A 19,192-nucleotide genomic window follows, 5' to 3' on the forward strand; every position below is an offset into this window, starting at 1 on the left:
ATATATATATATATATATGGAAACGTTCAATAGAGAACCATTATTAATCAAGAAACCAAAGAACTAATCCAAAGCGTCAGAATTTAAAACGGTCAACGGCAAAAGGAAAGGTTGTAAACTTTTATAATAGACGCACATGTACTGGATTATAACAAAATTCACTTCATTTTTTTCATTTAAATTTTTTTAGACCAAGTTTTTTATAAAAAAAAACCGAATATACCGTTGTTCATGATTTTTCGTCATCTTTCCATAGAGATCAATGATGATATATAAAAAACAAAGTTTTTTTTTTTCTCGAAAAAAACCCACTTAATTTTCTTCGTTTTTTCAATATTTAAGTTTATTTTTATCAAAAAAAATAGTGTAGATTTATACTATGAATTTAAACTGTAAATATTTCAATTTTTAACATTCACAATATGAAAAATCTCGAACAGTTCAAATTCACATTGTGAATCTGAATTACTATTATACACACTGTGAATCTGAAAAAATTCACAAAAAAAAACCTCGATCAGTGTAGATTCACATTGTGAATCTAAACTATAAATATTTCAAATTTTAACATTCACAATGTGAAAAAGCTCCGATCAGTTCAAATTCGCACTGTGAATCTGACTTATTATTATGCACACTGTGAATCTGAACAGATTTATAATATGAATCTGAACAGGTTCACAATGTGAATCTGAACTGAAATATCGTTTTTTTTAACATGAATATGAATCTATGTTTAAAAAATACAAAAAATATGAATTTTGATATATTTATTAATTTTTTTCTATAAAAAAATAGACCTTAACTTTTTTCATCAAAGAAAATGAAGTGAGTTTTTTTCAAAAAAAAAGTTCGTTTTTCATATATCATCATAGATCTCTATGGAAAGAACACGGAAAATCGTGAACAACGGTATATTTAGGTTTTTTTTTCGATAAAAAACATGGCCTAAAAAAATTTTAAACGAAAAAAATTGGTGAGCTTTTTTGTAAAGGGTGGATTTTTTGGTATAATCCGGTGTGAGTACATCCAATGTAAAAGTGTACATCTATTTCCTTGGCCGTTGATCGTTATGGTTTCCGACGTTCACAATTGGTTCCTTGGTTAATTATAGTTTTCTATTGAACTTCACCCTATATATATATATATATATATATATATATATATATATATATATATATATATATATACACACACACACACACACACACACACACTAGCCGTTCACCCGTGCTAAGCGACGGGTGCAAATAATTTTTTCATAAATTAGTTTCTAGAGACGATTAGTTTTTTTTTTGTGCAAATAGTTTACTATATCTAAACAACTATCAAACGACGTGTGCAAATAATTTTTTCAGAAATTTGTTTCATATGTTGGATCTATTATGTCAAAAATAGATCATTTCTATTTAATGACAACATATTTGATTCCAAAAAACACAAAATGCATTATAAATATCGAAGTCAAAAACCCTAAAACCAAAGTTTCCTTTAGGAAAATTACAAACATATTTATCACTCAAACTCATCAAGAGGTGGTCACTAAAAATACATTTTATGAAAAAGAAAATCCTTACGCCTACGGATGCAATTTTCATAGGAAATAGTTAAATCTAAAAGTGACAATGTACATTTAGAATCTAAATGAAATTTTACAATGCAATTTTCATAGGAAATAGTTAAATCTAAAAGTGACAATGTACATTTAGAATCTAAATGAAATTTTACAATGTAGAGGTGTAAGAAACAAATAATGAAAGTATATAGCTATTATTAGTAGATTTTAGAATGTACAGGTAAAAAAAATGTGTTCACTCAATAACAATCAAATAAAACTTTAAATTCAATTCATCATACTATTCCTTTCTAAAACACGTACGTGACTCATTAATCAACCTGCTTGCATCATATTTTTTTTATTAGATCAATGGACTCAAGCTTCAAAATGTATTGATTATTTTATCTTACTAAAATGTATTGATTATTTTATCTTACTTGATTATTTAGATAAAACATCGTTAGTGAATATGAGACATGTACTTTAAATTTTGTTACTCCAAACAATTTTTCTTACAAATTTGTCCACAAATTAGATTTTGTTTTTTGTTAAATTTATTTTTTAAACCTTTTTTTGTTCTTTTTACAATAGTTTTTTTTTTCAACTTTCTTACAACATTTTAAATTTTTTTACAACATTTTGAAATTGTTTTTTAAAATTTTTTACAACATTTTAAACCCCTTTTACAACTTTGTTTAAACTTTTTTTTTACACTTTGATACAACTTTTTTTTTTTTTATATTTTTTTCAACGATAATGTTTCTAACAATTATAAATAGGTGAGATCCGTAAAAAGTTGTAGGAACTTTTACTAAATATTGTAAAAAATAAATTTAAGAAAGTTCTAAAAATTAAAATGTAAATGAGTTTGTAATTTTAAAGAAAAAAGGTTATAAAAAGTATTTAAACTTGACTTTTTCTTTATTCTAATCTTAATATGAAAACATCAACAAAATAAAATACATAAAAATTCCAATAACAAATAACACAAACTCATATGGATAAAATTGAAGGAAACCAATTATAAGAATTACATTCATCATATCAATCCAATAGTTACAGAAGCTTAACAACTTTGTTTAAGTAGATGTATGAACAAAAAATTTACTCATAGAGATGCAAAGTTCATCTTGTTCCGTATATTCTTCAACCACACCACCTGATGAAGTATCCTGCTGCAAGATAATACCTTTTTTACTATGTCAAATGACACCCACGTGCAACCAAATGTTAATTAAAACATCAAAAACCCAAAATATCTAGTAATATAACCTGTTTTTATAGTTTGGCAAACCATAACAAACATTACCTTCATTTTTTGCTCCATAACCTATTAAAATCACAGATTAGTTAAAAATTTGAACAAATTAACATAAATTTCATATTTTTTCTTCATACCTTCTGTTGGTGGGCAGGGCTAATTTAGTAACAGGGGTAAAAGAGGAATGAAAAGTAGCCGAATGCTTAATGCTTTATTAAAGTGACTGAAAGCTATTACAGAGATTGCATTCAAAATGAAGCTAAACTAAGATACTTAAATAGGCTAAAAAATAACAGAAAATCAGAAAACACAGCAACGTTCTTCAACAACTCAAGGTGCCTTTTTATTCTCCTAAAATACTTGGTCAACATTGACTAACATTCTCCCCCTCAATGTTGACCTTCTTCTTCAGGTACTCAACACCTATCAGCTTTCTCATCTCAGCATATTTGATCCGTGGCATTGCTTTTGTCAATACATCAGGTCTTTGTTGGTCCCCACTTACATGCTCCACACTAATCTGTTCCCTTTCAACACACATACAAATAAAATGGTATTTGGTATCTATATGTTTACTCCTCCCATGGTGAACTGGATTCTTTGTAAGAGCAATAGCAGATTGATTGTCCACAAGTAGCTTCACCTTTTGAGCTTTTCTTCCAACAAGGTCACTCAACAAATTTCTCAACCATAAACCCTGACAAGCAGTTGCAGTTGTAGCCATGTACTCCGCCTCACACGAGCTTAGAGCAACAGTTTGTTGCTTTTGTGAGGCCCATGTTATCAGATTTCCCGAGAAATAATATGCCACACCTGTGGTTCCTCTTCCATCTTCCTGATTATCACTGTAGCTGCTGTCACTATACCCTACTAACATACCATCACCTCCTCTGCGATACATTAGACCATACTCTATTGTTCCTTTCACAAATCTTAGGATATGCTTTATGGCTGCATAATGGCTTTGCTTTGGGTTCTGCATATACCTGCTCACAACACCAATGCTGAAATTCAGATCAGGTCTTATATGTACTAGATATATTAGGCTGCCAACCAACTTCCTGTAGTTTGTTGCATTTACAGGTTCCCCCTATTCATCCTTGGTCAGCTTCAACTTGGCTTCCATTGGATATTGTGAGCTGTTGCACTCTTCCATTCCTGCTAGTTTTAAAATCTTCCTTGCATACCCCTGCTGTGAAAGCATAATGTCATTCTTCCCTTGATGTACTTCTATTCCCAGGTAATAGGATAGAAGTCCCAAGTCACTCATGTCAAACAATTGCTTCATTCTTTTCTTGAATTCAAGAATTCCTCTCTCACTTGAGCCAGTAACTATAAGGTCATCCACATATACTCCTACAATGAGGATTAAATTGGATTTGTGTACCTTATAGATTGCTTGTTCTTGAGCACATCTGGTGAATCCTAGTCCTTTGAGTGACTGATCTAGCTTCATATTCCAGGCTCTTGGAGCCTGTCTTAATCCGTATAGTGCCTTTCTGAGACAATAGACTAGATTCTCCTTTCCTTTGACCGAGAACCCAGTTGGCTGAGAGACATACACCTCCTCCTTGAGGTCACCGTGTAGAAAAGCTGACTTGACATCTAAGTGATGTACAAGCCAGTTTTCTTTTGTCGCTAATGCCAGGATTAGTCGTATGGTTTCCAAACGAGCCACTGGTGCAAAAGCATCTTCAAAGTCGACGCCTTTTTCTTGAACATACCCCTTTGCGACTAATCGGGCCTTGTGCTTGATCACGTTTCCTGTTGCATCTCTTTTCAATTTAAATACCCATTTTAACCCAATTGCCTTTCGGTTTGGTGGCAATTTGGTCAAAACCCAGGTATTGTTTTTCTCGATCGATTTTAGTTCCGCCTCCATAGCTAGCTTCCAATTACTTTCAACTGATGCTTCTTCAAATGTTGTGGGTTCATCATCTATCAACAGCAGTTCTTGATTTCGCTCATACAGCCTTTGCACCTCGTCTTCCTCCATCCTCTCTATATTCTGGTAAATCTCGTTGATTGAGCGAAACCCTTTTGTTGGGGTATTATCGAACGAAGTTGCCGACTCAATATCATCGTAATCTCTAGAGTATTGGTTCAAGGATGCTGCTCGTGACCTATCTCCAGGTGAGGCTGAAATCGGCGTCTCATCAACAGGCGTGTTGCTTGATCCAAAATCAGGAGAGCGTGCATGATTGTTAGTCGGTGTCGAGGGGCTTGTATTCGTATGGTCTGATGGTTGTAGTTCTTGGGCTGGTTGTAATTGGGTTGCTTCTTGGACCAAAACGTTAGTCCAATAGGGTGTGGTAAGTGGTTCATTAATTATTTCTTCATTCCAGGCCCATGCTTTGGACTCTTCAAACACCACATACCTTGCAATTACAATTCGACGCTTCCTGGGATTGTACAGCCGATACCCTTTTGTTCCTTCTTCCACCCCCAAATAAACCATGGTTTCACCCCGGTCACTTAATTTGGATACGCCCCGTAATCTCTTGACAAAACCCACACACCCAAACACTTTAAGGTGTGCAACCGAGGGCTTCGCTCCCTTCCAAGCCTCGTAAGGAGTCACATCCTTGAGGGCTTTTGTTCCAGTTCGGTTCAGTAGGTACACCGAGTGACTCACAGCTTCTCCCCAAAATTGATCCGGTACCATCATGGCTTTGAGCAAGGACCTTGTCATCTCCAAGATCGTTCGATTGCGTCGTTCCACAACGCCATTTTGCTGGGGCGTGTGTGGAGTCGTCAGTTGACGTCGTATGCCAGCTTCTTCACAAAAATTCAAGAATTGAGTGGAGTTGAACTCACCCCCCCGGTCGGTTCTCAACATCTTGATTTTACACTCGCTTTCTTTTTCCACTTGTAACTTGAATTTCTTGAACATGCTAAAAGCTTCATCTTTGGATTTTATCAGGTACACCCACATGTATCGGGAATAATCGTCAACAATTAGTAGAAAGTACTGATTGCCACCCTTTGTTGCAGGTGTGATGGGTCCACAGAGGTCTGCGTGTAACAGTTGAAGCGGTTCCTTAGCTCTCCATTGGGCCGCTTTTGGAAAACTCTGTCTAGGTTGCTTAGCTGACATACATCCTTCACACACCTGTGCTGGATGAGATATGAGAGGCATCCCTGTCACCATCTGCTTCCGTGTCATTTCTTCCAGCATCTTAAAATTTGTGTGGCCCATACGTGCATGCCACAACCATGAGTCATCACTTATACTTATAGCTAAGCATGTGGGTTTCCCAGGTTTGAGTTTTTTCTTATAAAGTCTATTTTTTGACCTTTGTACCTTCATTATTAAGCAGCCAGCTTCATCATACATCCTTAGAAATTCATTCTTCATTCCAATATCGTATCCCTCCTCCGTCATCTATCCCAAACTAATTATATTGCTGCGCAAGGCTGGGATATAGTACACATCTAGAATGACGAACTGATCACCAGTCTTGCAATCAAACAGTAGAGTGCCTTTCCCTTTGATAGGAACCTTAGAACCGTCTCCAAATCTTACTTGTCCAATCACTTTTTCATCTAATTCTGCAAATAAATCTTTAAAAACAGTCATGTGGTTACTAGCCCCATTGTCTAGGTACCACATGTTGTTATCTTCTCTTTCCTTTAACTGGTTCGAATACACCTTTTCCTCATTCAGAAGAACCATACTTGTTTCTTCTTCTCCATGTATAGTTAGCAGCAGGGCAGGTCCATCTTCATCTCCAGCTAAGTTCACCTCCTGATCTTGCTGCTTCTTGGCTTTACATTCAGAAGCATAATGGCCGAGTTCTTGGCACTCGAAACACCTTATATGGCTTTTCTCTCGTGGCTTCCAGTTGGAGTTATTTGCTTCCTGTCGTGAACTACCACTAGAACGTTCTCCTCTTCCACGAGTCGACCCCCGACCCCGTGAACCACTTCTTCCACCTCTGTCACTACTTGTACCTCTCCCCCGACCCCTCGGTCTTGCTTGGACTTCGATTACTTGTGGAGCCCTCCGATTTTGCAAGTAACATGGCATTATCACCACCTGAGTTTGCCTTCCGGAGCCGGAGTCGGTCTTCATAAGCCTTTAAGTGCCTAATTGCCTCCTCAAATGGCATAGACTCCATATCAGAGCTTTTCTCAATTGATGCCACAAGATTTATAAACTTTTCCGGGACAGTATCGAATAGCTTCCTTACCAATTCTTCAACTTCCAGAATTGCCCCTGCACTTCCAAACTTTGAAATCATAGCAGATAGCTTCCCTGCATATTCATCTATGGTCTCCGTTTCCTTCATCTGGAGTGCCTCGAATTCGCTTTTCAGTACCCGTAACCTTGCCTTTTGGACCCTCTCTGCACCCACATACCGTGACTTTAGAGAGTCCCAAACCTCCTTGGCTGTCTTCTTCTTCGCTGCCTGTGCAAGCATCTCTTCTGGGATCGACTGGAAGATGAAAGCTCGAGCTTGCTTACTCCTTGTCTCATCCACAACCTCACCGGTTGGTGGCTCAATGGCATCCCACAAACCATGGGCATCCATAATAGCTTCCATATTTATCGACCATGTATTGTAATTTGATGAGGTTAGCATCTAGCATTCAAGGGGGTATGGGTTGTCTTTGGGTGGATTGGATGTTGAAGCTACTGTCATGGTGTCGTATCTGATAATCTTGGGCATACAAACGATCAGAACCTTTAAGCTCTGATACCACTTGTTGGTGGGCAGGGCTAATTTAGTAACAGGGGTAAAAGAGGAATGAAAAGCAGCCGAATGCTTAATGCTTTATTAAAGTGACTGAAAGCTGTTATAGAGATTGCATTCAAAATGAAGCTAAACTAAGATACTTAAATAGGCTAAAAAATAACAGAAAATCAGAAAACACAACAACGTTCTTCAACAACTCAACGTGCCTTTTGATTCTCCTAAAATACCCGGTCAACATTGACTAACACCTTCATTCTAAAAGTGTCCCATAATACCTGATGAAATTTTGTTTCCCTCCACATCCAAGCCAGAAACTCGATTGTAAAACACACAAAGACACAATTAAACAAACACATAAACTAAAAATAAAGAATCATTTAAGTAGATAACAACATAAAACTTGAAATAGCTTATAAAGTGAACAAAAAAATCGAACAAACCTGCAAAAAAAAAAAAAAAATCAAACACAGATGTAAAAAGTCCCAAAACAAATTAAGTGGTTCCAGATTTATTATTGTAATTATTATAGATTGGCCCTTTTTTTGTCTTATTGTTTTTGTTCTTGTAAGTGTTGCTCAAACTGCAATTTCAAATCTTCCCTTGTTCCTCACCTTTTCTCTCAGAGTCCCCTTCATGAATCCAGCATATATACACAACACCATCATTAGAAAAACTAATTGTCTTTAACCCCCAAGGTTGGGGTCTTAAATGTGAAGCTAATAGCTCAACATTATCATAAGATCTCTCATCTCTGAAGAGAGTGTTTGGCTCAAATATGTTTTGTTGCAATGATATGGCATGCAATACCATGATGTGTTGTTGTGAAGGCAACTAAGCAACTCAAAGTCTAATTCTATTGTGCTCTATGAATTCAAACTAAAAATTAAGAACGATCGAAAGACTACAATATATAATCAATGGTATTATTTTTTTTTCTAAGCTAGCAGATAATTTGAATCATTTTTAACTTCAAAAACACCCATTTCAATAGATAAATATAAACCCTTTTCTTTACATCGTCAAATCCATTTATTGTTTAGGAGAATAAAGAGTTGGACTGGAAAATCAAAAAAAAAACTTTGAAGTTAGTTGGAAGAAGGGAATGATACCAGGGAAAACCAAGATCCCAGATCAGCTTCCGGTAGAGAAAAATGTAAAAACTGTAATTTCTTAGTGAACATAAATCCCATATCCACTTCCGAAGTCTATTTCCTGAACAAAGAGTGTGGTTTGAGGCTTAAAATTGAGATCAAGAGTGATGTTTGTGGCTTGAAATTGTTGCTTACCTTGAATGTGCAGTGGCAGCTTCTAAAATCATAGGAAAAAAAGAAAAAAAAAACCCATTGTTGAAATTTAGGGCTTGAAATTGTAGGTTGTCCTATCTACAAAATATCAAGATCAAGAGTGAGTTTATGGATTAAAGTAGAGATAGAGAGTAAGATTTAGGGCTTAAAATCATTCCACACACACATTGTCAAAGAAAGATGAAAAATGAAAAACGAAAAGGTAACACAGAACAACATCAATTTAACACAATATATCAACAAATAAACATATACCTCCATTGTCGATGCACAAAATATACCTATCAACTTTTAAATTTATAACCTAACAAACTTATACCAACTATGCACCTATAGGCAGTGTACCTAGTCATATTATAGTATAGCTTGGGTAAGTCGGGTGTCGATCACAAGAAACAGTATTTAATTAATAAAATAATTACTAAAAGCTAAACTAAGAAAAACAACTAAAATGGGGGGTTTTATCTGATTTTACAAGTTCAGAAAAACTTACGCACTCAACTAAAAACGACTGTAATCAATATATTAAAAAACACATTCGTTTAGTTTCGAATCCACCTTTTCCTATGGTTAGTTCTTATTTATAGGTTAATAAAGTTGGTTACCAATTTATATGTAATTAGAAATTTGGTCAAATCTACTAATATTTTCACCAATTCATGTACTACTTTGTAAGGTCCTACACAAGCAAACACAAGATTAGTTATTAATTATAATTGGGCTATGTAAGATTTGTTAAACAAAATTATGTCACAATTATGTTCTCTAACACAATTAAATTGTTACTTTTATCACTTAACTAAGATGTGGTCAATCCTAACTCTAGCAATTTAATGGTCACTAAATCACTAGGTAAACAAGTTCATGCAATTTAATGGTCACTAAGCTACACTTAACTTGAATTAAAGCAACAAAGAAAAACACTTTAACATGATAGGTAAGTTAATCAAACACAAGCTCCAAACGAACTTTTATAAATCCATAAACTAATAAACTAAACCATAGTTATTAGGGTTTCATCTAACTAAACGAAAGCAATGGTTTTTATCCCATAATCACAGCTGGAAAACACATAAACATAATGGAAAGTAGACTAATCATGATTAAACTAGGCAAACCGAATGTGTAGATGCGAATCCTTGCTCCAATCTCTTTATCCTTTGATCTCTAGTTGAATTCTACCCTCAAAGGGGTCTTGGAAGGGTATTTTTTCTTTAATAGTCGCAGGCTTCAACCCTCTCTCCTCTAGAATTGACCTAATGTCCAAGATATATGTAGTTAACAAAATATCGCGCCACCACGACATGGTAAAGGCACCACGTCGTGGTCCTCGTGTTTATCCTGTATTCCCCAAGCCAACTTCAAGAATCACGAAGATTCCATTCACCACGTCGTGGTGGGATCACCACGTTGTGTTGGTTGGAAATCCGACTTTTCTCAAAACATGAACGTCGTCCGAAATTGTGTCTAGTTTTCAGATAATTTTGAATCACCTTAATCGGAGTTACAAGTCATCAGATATGGTCAAAATACTAACGAGGGGTCAAGCTATCCAACAACATTCTTTTTGTGTATTTTTCTTGTCTAAGCTCGTATTTTCCTGCTTCCAGCTTCCATATTGCTCCCGGGAATGTCTTTATGCTACATAACATATATTAAGCATAATAAGTACCTTTTGTTCTATAACCCCCACTTATCTTTTGCTTGCCCCCAAGCAAAACTAAATTTTTTTAGTCTAACTTTCATCACCAATATTACATAAGACAATCCATTTTGAACTCGGCCATTATACCAAGACCTCAATGCGCATATTTGTGTCTAAGGTTCCTAAAAACTTCCACAATCCTAGCTACTCACAATCCTTATGCACCTTCACCCCTTAGCTTATATGACACTCATTTCTGCAACCCTCTGAATTAATCCTTGTAAATCTTTCTTAACTTCACGGTATTTTTGGTTAAGCTACCCAAGCATACATAATCTAGAAAAATTACAACTTTAGATACCACAATGGAGCTCTTAGGAATTCTTCATTTCTTTGATATTTGATCTTTGATTTCTCTGAATTCACCACCTTTTTGTTTGATTTTTGGTATCTTCAACTTTTTGATTCTTCAGAATTTTTGATCTTTTGATCTTCATATTTTGATAGCTCCAATTTTTTTTCAACTTTTTGGTAATTTCTCTCTTTTTTTTTTTAATTTATATCTCACTTTTTTTTTTCTTTTTCACTCAAATCCTACATGCTTAAGCAATGGTGTTTAACTTCAACCTTTATTGGTTAAAGGTATTAGTCTATGTGCAAAGACTACATAAGCTTTCCTGGATAGATTTCAGGTTTAGGCTACAAAACATATTATGCCATAAAAACTACCAGACTACCTTTTCATAACTCATGGCTTTTCACTTAGACTTAGGAAGCCACAAATATACTATAACATGTATTGGCTTGGTTAAACATTTGAGCTCTCATCGGATCATCCCATATAACACTAGCAACTTAAGTTCAAACTATTACTAGATAAATTTTTAGATTATTATTTCAAACCTATTAAAAATTTTAAATTTACTTTTTCGACCCCCTACCCCACACTTATTACATACAATGCCCTCATTGTATGCTATGCGAAACATATAATAAAAAAGAGGGAGAAAAAGGAACAGACTCCCCTGGGATAGAAGATGCATCTCGAATCGTGTGTAGGATCTCTAGCTTGCTCTAAAGTGAAAGTAGAATGGCAGCCTCCTGATGTGATGAAAAACTCCCCCACGACATAGGAAAGTGTCAACAATGTCGTGGCAGCCGGAACATTACTTCAGCATGGCGTAAAAATAAAATTTGATGGTGTGGGAACAACTCATCCATACCATGGAATTCAATATAGAATTGGAAACGCCACTCTTGAACACTTAGACTACTGAAAGTACAAGATCAGACTCGAAAAACTGACTCGAAAAGCACTACCCCGTGGTGGCTCAAACATATTATTTTTCTGGTATTCTGACTGCAACAACACGACGTGGTGGGGATTACCACGATGTGTTGGTATTGAAATTGCAATAATCGGTGCCAGAATGAGTTAATTTTTGGAATATATGTGGCATCAACAAATGTATGAAGTTGTTAGGCGTGACTCCTCACTTATTGACGCAAACAAACACCCAAAAAATTGCTCAAATCTTGCTTCTCTTGTCGTTTTCTAATCCTTCTCTATAAAGAACCTTCTTTTGTCAATAATACCCTCACTCGGACTCTAAATATAATACCTGGAAAGCTTCTTGTGAATGCAAATGTGTCGGATCGAATGAAATTAAAGAACCATCATGAAAAAAATGTGTTGAACCACTGCCACGACGTGTTGATGATGTCCACGTCGTGTTGTCTTCTTTTCAGTAAATATGCTTCAAAATGCTTTTCTCTTCATTATGTGGGAACCCCACACTTATTCAAAAACTTGTTCTTCAATTATGATCTTCAAAAATCGCACGACTTCTTCAAATTAAGCTCCTTCACTGCTTCACTTTCGTTTAACGCTAGAAAATAAGATCAAGAACTAGAGAAACACATCATCATTCGGTTAAACTAAAAAAACTAAAAAATTAAAAATTAAAAATTAAAAACTAAAACAAATCAAAAGGAAACAAAAATGCAAACTCATAAACATCGGGTTGCCTCCCGAGAAGCGCTTCTTTTTGAGGAGTCGTGAGCCGGACTCCTTCCCACTCTACGTTGCGTTGGGTGGAAGTGTTACCTCCCCATTCTCCATCATCCTGAGCCTTGTTTGTTTGTAGGCAACTCGTCTGTTGAATGCCTTTATTGAACCTTTTTGCATTGTTGGGTTGACATCTTCTTTATGTTTCCGCTTGGGTTCTTTCATCATTCTTCTGTCTTTAGCTTTTGTCTTGTCTCTTTCCTGGTTTTTCTTGTTAAAATGAGACTCATCACTCTCTACTTCTTTTTATTCAATCGCCTCTGTGACTTGATTTGGTGGTCTTGTAAAAGCAAATACCTCAAAAATCATAGGTGTTTAAACTAGAGGTTTCGAATAATTCACTTCTTTTTCCAATTGCTCTTCGGGTTAAGGCTCTTCCCGTTCCTCCCACACTTCTTCCTTCACACGTTCAAATTCATCATGCTTAAGGAACTTCGTGTTTTCTTGTTTTACCAAATTTGCATTGGCACAGGATGGGAAAGGAAGAGGTGGTCGATACGGCTCAACAACAGAAAAATCATAATCTTCTTTTATTGCCCACAATGTGGCACTATTGTCTCCACGTCGTGGCGATTGGGAAGGTTCACGATACTCTTATTCTTCTTTCTTTTTTACTTTGAGTGACTGATTAGACTCCTCTTCAAGGTCCTTTATATGCTCCAATTCATCGTCTTCTTCTATATCAACGACCATGACTTGATCCATAGGGATTGACTCGACTTTTCTTGAAAGTAAATCCGATAGCTTTTCTTGTAATAGTTTTGTTAATTGCCCAACCTGTGTGTGAATGCTCAAAATAGATGCCTGTTGAACTCTAAGTGTTGCATCAGTTGCATCATGTCTTTTTTCGCTAGCTTCCATGAATCTGAATAGCATCGACTCGAGAGTAGATATTTTCTCTAAATGGACTTGCTCAATTTGGTAGAGATCATGCTTAAGTTCTTGAAATTCTTTCACATCTCATTCTCTCTTGTAATCCACCTCATAATCCTTAGTAGAATGGGGTCCCCCACAAGCTCCACATCTATCATGAATTGATCCACCCATTTTTATGATCTTTTCTTCCATTGCATCGAGCTTTGCAATTATTGCGCTGATAGTATCTTGACCTCCATCTTTACTTGAATTCCCTCTTGAATGCTTAGCGAATTCTTCAATCAAAGCTTTATTTGTTGCCGGATTGTTCTTTGGCATGGGCCCTCGCGAGTCTATGTAACATCCCGGAATAGCAAGAGTAAAGTTGAAGGGCTAAAAGAGTAAAATGGGAAAGAGCGACTCGACGAGTAGGGTCGCGACTTGGTCGCGTGTTAAGTGGCCGACTCGGCGAGTCAGCGGATGGACTCGGCGAGTAGGCGCTGAGTGGAGGAAACCCTAAATCCGGAGGATGAGCCCTATATAAAGAACACTATACCCTCTCCCCAGCCTCTTTACCCTCTGTAGAAGTCCAGAAAGCTCTAAGACGTGATTGTGAGGTATTAGAGTGCATTTGGAGCTTGGAGAGGTGATTGTTGAAGAAATCTTGAAGGGGAGGAGACTTGGATCAAAGGGCTTTGCAAGGATCCGGATTAATCTTATCTTGGAGCTTCCTTTTGAGGTATTATTTCATTGTTTGAGCTGCTATTGTCTAGATTCATCATTTTTGGGGGTGTTAGAGATCATATCTTTTGGTGTATTGGAGTTTAGAGGTTAGATCTGAGGTTTCTACCTTAGATCTGGAATGGAGAAGGGCTAGAATGCATAAAAGTCCCTGTTTGTGAGTGATTGATGGAGCTATCTTGTCCCAAGCCTAAACCCTAGAGTGAAAATGCCTAGATATCCTTGGATTCACGTAAAGTTTGCCACTTTATGTGATGGATGGCCTTAGGGAGGGTAGATCTATGGTTTGGATCATCTGCATGGCTTAGAAAGCCTCTATATGGATTCAGACCCGGTGGTACTCGGCGAGTTGCTTGAAGATGGCCTGGAACTCGACGAGTTGGAAGAACAACTCGGTGAGTAGGTTGAAGATAGCCTTAGACTCGACGAGTCTGTTCTTGGACTCGGCGAGTCTTGTCGAAGAGTCCCAATCTTTCCTAGTTGAGTTGTGAATCGGTGAGTCAAGGGATGACTTGGTGAGTTATGTGTGAGTGGACTCAGAGTTGTGGAACTCGGCGAGTCTCGGGGTGACTCGGCGAGTTGAGTCACCCATTGGGGAATTCTGAGCATGGGGACTCGGCGAGTCATCGGGTTGACTCGAAAAGTAGAGTCAGTCAGGGGTTGACTTTGACCAAGGGTTGACCAGTGATTTCCAGGGGCATTTTGGTAATTGTTGGATATTGTTTTGAGTTTAGTGCCTTGGTGGTTGTCCAATGGTGGAGATCGTATCAGTGATCGGAGCAGCTTGGGTTATCTGTTTAGTCGGCAGTTTCGAGGTGAGTTATCCTCACTATATCAACAGGGTCTAAGGCACCAAGGCCGGCCCTTTATTGGATTGAGATTCGGGTATTTGTTGTATGTTATTGCTTTGATATGTTTGCATCCTGGTAGCTAGGATGGTATATGTTAGAGACCTGGTTGAGATCGGTATCCTGAGATGTAGGGTGATGCTACGCTAGTGACCGGTTAGGTCGGTATTCTGGTTAGGATGATGATATGTTATGTGATCTGTTTGATCGGTTTGTTGACTGTGAATTGTTGTATGATTGTATGTTTATGTGCACATGGTTGTTGGATTGGAGTTGGGTTGAGGCGGGTCCTGCTTTGTGCTGTAAGCCAAGATACCCAGGGCGGACCGATTGTCCCGAAGGCCCAGTGAGCGTTCCGGATAGGCTGTAGGCCCCAAGAGGGCGGACCAGACGTGCCGAGGCTCGGAGAGTGGACAAGGCCGACTGAAGGCCCGGTGTGGGCGGACCAATCATACTGTAGACTCAGAGAGTGGACCAGGTGGATTGAAGGCCCGGTGCGGGCGGACCAATCACACTGCAAAATCGAGGTATATGGCTAGACTCGGAGGGTGGACCAGGTGGACCGTTGGCCGGTGCGGCGGACCAGTCACACAGTAGACCCGAAGTGCATGGCTGTTCTGTGATCGGATATGTTATGGCATGTTATGCGTGTATGGTTTATGTGGTTGGTATTTTGGGGATATCTCACTAAGCTTTCGGGCTTACAGTTGTGGTTTAATGTTTTTCAGGTTCTTCAGGAGACCGTGGCAAGGCGAAGGCGTGATCGTACCGCTCCTCGTGTTTATGTTGTGATGAGATTCTGGGAATACTTTAAATAAATTGTATTGAAAACCTTTTTGTAATAACTTTAATGGAATCGGGATGTTTTTGAAAATTTTAAATTGGTTGGAATTTTTGGTCGTTACAAGTTGGTATCAGAGCCTTGGTTTGAGTGAATTGGAGGAACACTCGTGTGACTCCAGTATCAAATCGAGGAGAGTTTTCAAAAGAGAATTTAAAATGGTTTTCAAAATGAGTAAAGGAGGACGCGAAGGTACGATCAGCCGGAGCCAATAAGTAACCCCAAAATACCATACATGATATTTGTTTTCGAGCTTTGATAGAACAGCATGCTAGTGTTAGGCTAGGGATCTTCAGGATTTCATGATAATGTTGCCTGATTTGTGATGCCTGTTGCCTAGGGTTTTCTTGTGAGAGATTTCCAATGTTCCTCTAGTAGTGAGGGTTGAGTGTTGTTATGTATGTTTTCACTAGGGTGTTGTGGTAGTACTTCATACAAATATGGGTAGGTGTGGAAGGTAGTATGGGCCCGTACTACTAAAAGCACAGGACCCATACGCGTATCAGGGAAACCATGACCTCTAGGGTTGGGTTGAGAGAGTTGGATCCCGTATTAGTGGAAGTGTCTGAGATTTTGTGGTGTTTTTCAGGATGGAGATTCCGAGGCATGCGGGGAGTGGATCCGGGTCAGGATCGGGAGCAGGAGAGGGAGTTCTGGGCGGGTCAATACCGCCTGAGGTTATTGGTCAGATGAGCACGTGCGAGTTGGATGCGAGAATTCGTGAGATCCTGCATGATGAGGTTGCTGCGTTGTTCCGGGCCGAGTTGCCGGAACTGTTTGGGTCGATCAAGACCGCCATGGTTGAGTGTTTTGATGAGCGCTATGCAGCTCTCACAGAGACGGCTGCCGCGGCGGCTACAACGGCTGTAGCAGTGGCAGGGGGAGGAGTTGGTCGGGGTTTTCAGTATTGGGACTTCGATAATACGAAGGCTCCCACCTTCGATGGAGTTCAGGACCCGATTGTTGCTATGAGGTGGTTATCGGACGTGGAGGGGTGTTTCTTCACGTGTTCATGCCTTGCTGATCAGAGAGTGAGGTGTGCTCTGAACCTGTTGAGGCTCGGGGCGATGGATTGGTGGAGATTGACCACGGGGTCATATTCGGATGCGCAGAGGGCTGCGGTTTCATGGGATCAGTTCAGAGAGATGTTCAACACTCGTTATGTTCTGCGAGTTGAGAGGGAGAGATTGGCTCAGGAGTTCCTTAAGCTGAAGCAGGATTCGGAGTCGGTGACTGAGATCACCAGGATGTTCATAGAGAGGGCGATGTTCTGCCCTGAGTTCGCTTCGGAGCAAGCTCAGATGTCTCGATATCTGAGCATGCTCAAGAGGGATATCAGACAGTTTGTGTCTACGTAGAGGTGCGAGACTTTATTGGAGTTGCAGGAGGCCGCCAGACGGCGCGAGTTAGAGATTGAGTTGCAGTTGCGTGAGCTGAGGCAGGCTCCGGTGCAGTCGCAGCCGGCGCCGAAACAGTCCAAGACCATTGATTCTAGGATGGGAGATCTGAGTAGCCACACTTGTGGGAAGTGTAGGAGGAGTCACACTGGAGTTTGTAGGTCTGGTGGTGCATATCGCTAGTGCGGAAAGGAGGGGCACTATGCAAGGGATTGTCGGCAGTCAGCGCCGGTTCGGGATTTAAGGATTTGTTATCATTGTCATCAGGTTAGGCACTTGAGGGTCAACTGTCCACAGCTTGCTGCAGGACCGATGCAGGCTCCAGTACCGGCCACCTTGTGGATCACGGGTGGAGGTCAGGGTGGAGCTGAGCCCCCAAGGGCTCAGGGTCGTGCTTTTCAGCTTACAGCAGAGGAGGTCAGAGCAGTGTCGGATGCAGCTGCGGGTATGTTTCTTCCTTGATGTCTAGTTATCTTGTGATTATTGTGGAGTATTGTTTATGTGCTAGTATCTTTGTGTGGTTCTCGGTGTGGTATTCGTTGTTCTTTGAGGGTTATGGTATGGCTATGGGTTTAGTATTGGGAATTTTGTGGTTATCATTTAGGAGGGTTATTAGTAGGAAATGGCTTATGGTCTGAATGACGGGTAGCATCTGCATTCTGAGGAGTGGTTAGCTGAAGATTGAGTTTATTTTGGGCGAGATGAACAGTGTGGAAATGTGATTTTTGTGAAGGTTGTTAGTGCTAGTGGGAATCAGTCTGCGTGTAAGTGTTGGTTTTGTGCAGGATTGTTTGGGGAGGTCAGTGATAGCGACCGGTGGTTGATAATCAGTGCTATAAGTGGGGGAGAATTAGAAAATTCTCCGGAAGATCGATAAGCATGTGAGAATTGCTTAGCTGTTTGGGATTCAGCAGTGATCTGTCAGCCCAGAGTGTAGGCTGGTATGTGTAAGTGTCGGGCATGCGGGGCGGGATGCAGACCTAGGGTATTTGATCGTGGAGGGCCTGGGATTAGGCCGGGACCGAGTTTGTACGATGGAGATAGAGTTCGGAACCCCTAGAGGGCTAGAACAGTATGCATGGGAGGATTTCCCGGAGAGATAAGTCGGAACGAGGAATGCTGGTTGAGCGGTCTGGATAGACTGAAGGCCGGTCGGCGTACCAGTCAGGCCGAAGGCTCAGAGAACAGTCCAACAAGACTGAAGGCACTGGAGGGCGGTCCAGATTGGCTGAAGGTTCTGAGAGTGGTCCAGATTGGCTGAAGGCCTGGTGAGGCGGTCTAGTCATGCTGAAGACTCTGCAGGTATTGTTAGATCGGTTCGAGGATATGGATTGTGTATGTTGCGATGTGATAGCATTAGAAGGTCTGGCCCCGGGTAGGGATCTTGATTAGTTGAGATTGTGCATGGGCTTGAGAGTCCCTGCGAACAGAGTCAGAGCATGTGTGTTGGATGGTTAGCGGTTACGCCATGAAGGAGTGGTGTAGCATTGGGCGAGCACCGTGGCACTTGTCGGAGTGACAAGGCGGCCTAGTGGATTTCCTTGGTAAAGGAAAGAGAGAGGAGTGTAACTCCGAGAGGGAGTGCAAGTTCACGGAAGTGAAAGCGGCAGAGCAGAGTTATGATTAGAGTGATCCAAGTATGGTCATTGAGCAGCGTGTTTGCGGCAGTGGAATGGAATCACATCCGGTTTGGGATGTTTGCTGAGGTCGCGGAAGGAATTCCGTGGGTGTAGAGCCAAGAGGCTTGGAAGGGATGCAGGGAGGGAGTCTTGGGCTCTCAGTGTGATTCTGATCAGGAAATTGTGTATGTAGTAGTGGTTCATCTTGGGGGATGTTTGGAGATGTCATCAGTGTAACGGGTTTTTCCAACCTGAGGGTGCTAGAGCTAGTTCAGCATGGGTATGTGACTGCAAGAGGAGGACTCATGGGAGTTGCTCTGAAGAATGTGTCTTTCTGTCAGCGGAATGGTTAGAG

Source organism: Lactuca saligna, chromosome 5 (genome assembly GCF_052625555.1).
Source record: "Lactuca saligna cultivar CGN05327 chromosome 5, ASM5262555v1, whole genome shotgun sequence".
In the NCBI taxonomy this organism is placed as follows: Eukaryota; Viridiplantae; Streptophyta; class Magnoliopsida; order Asterales; family Asteraceae; genus Lactuca; species Lactuca saligna.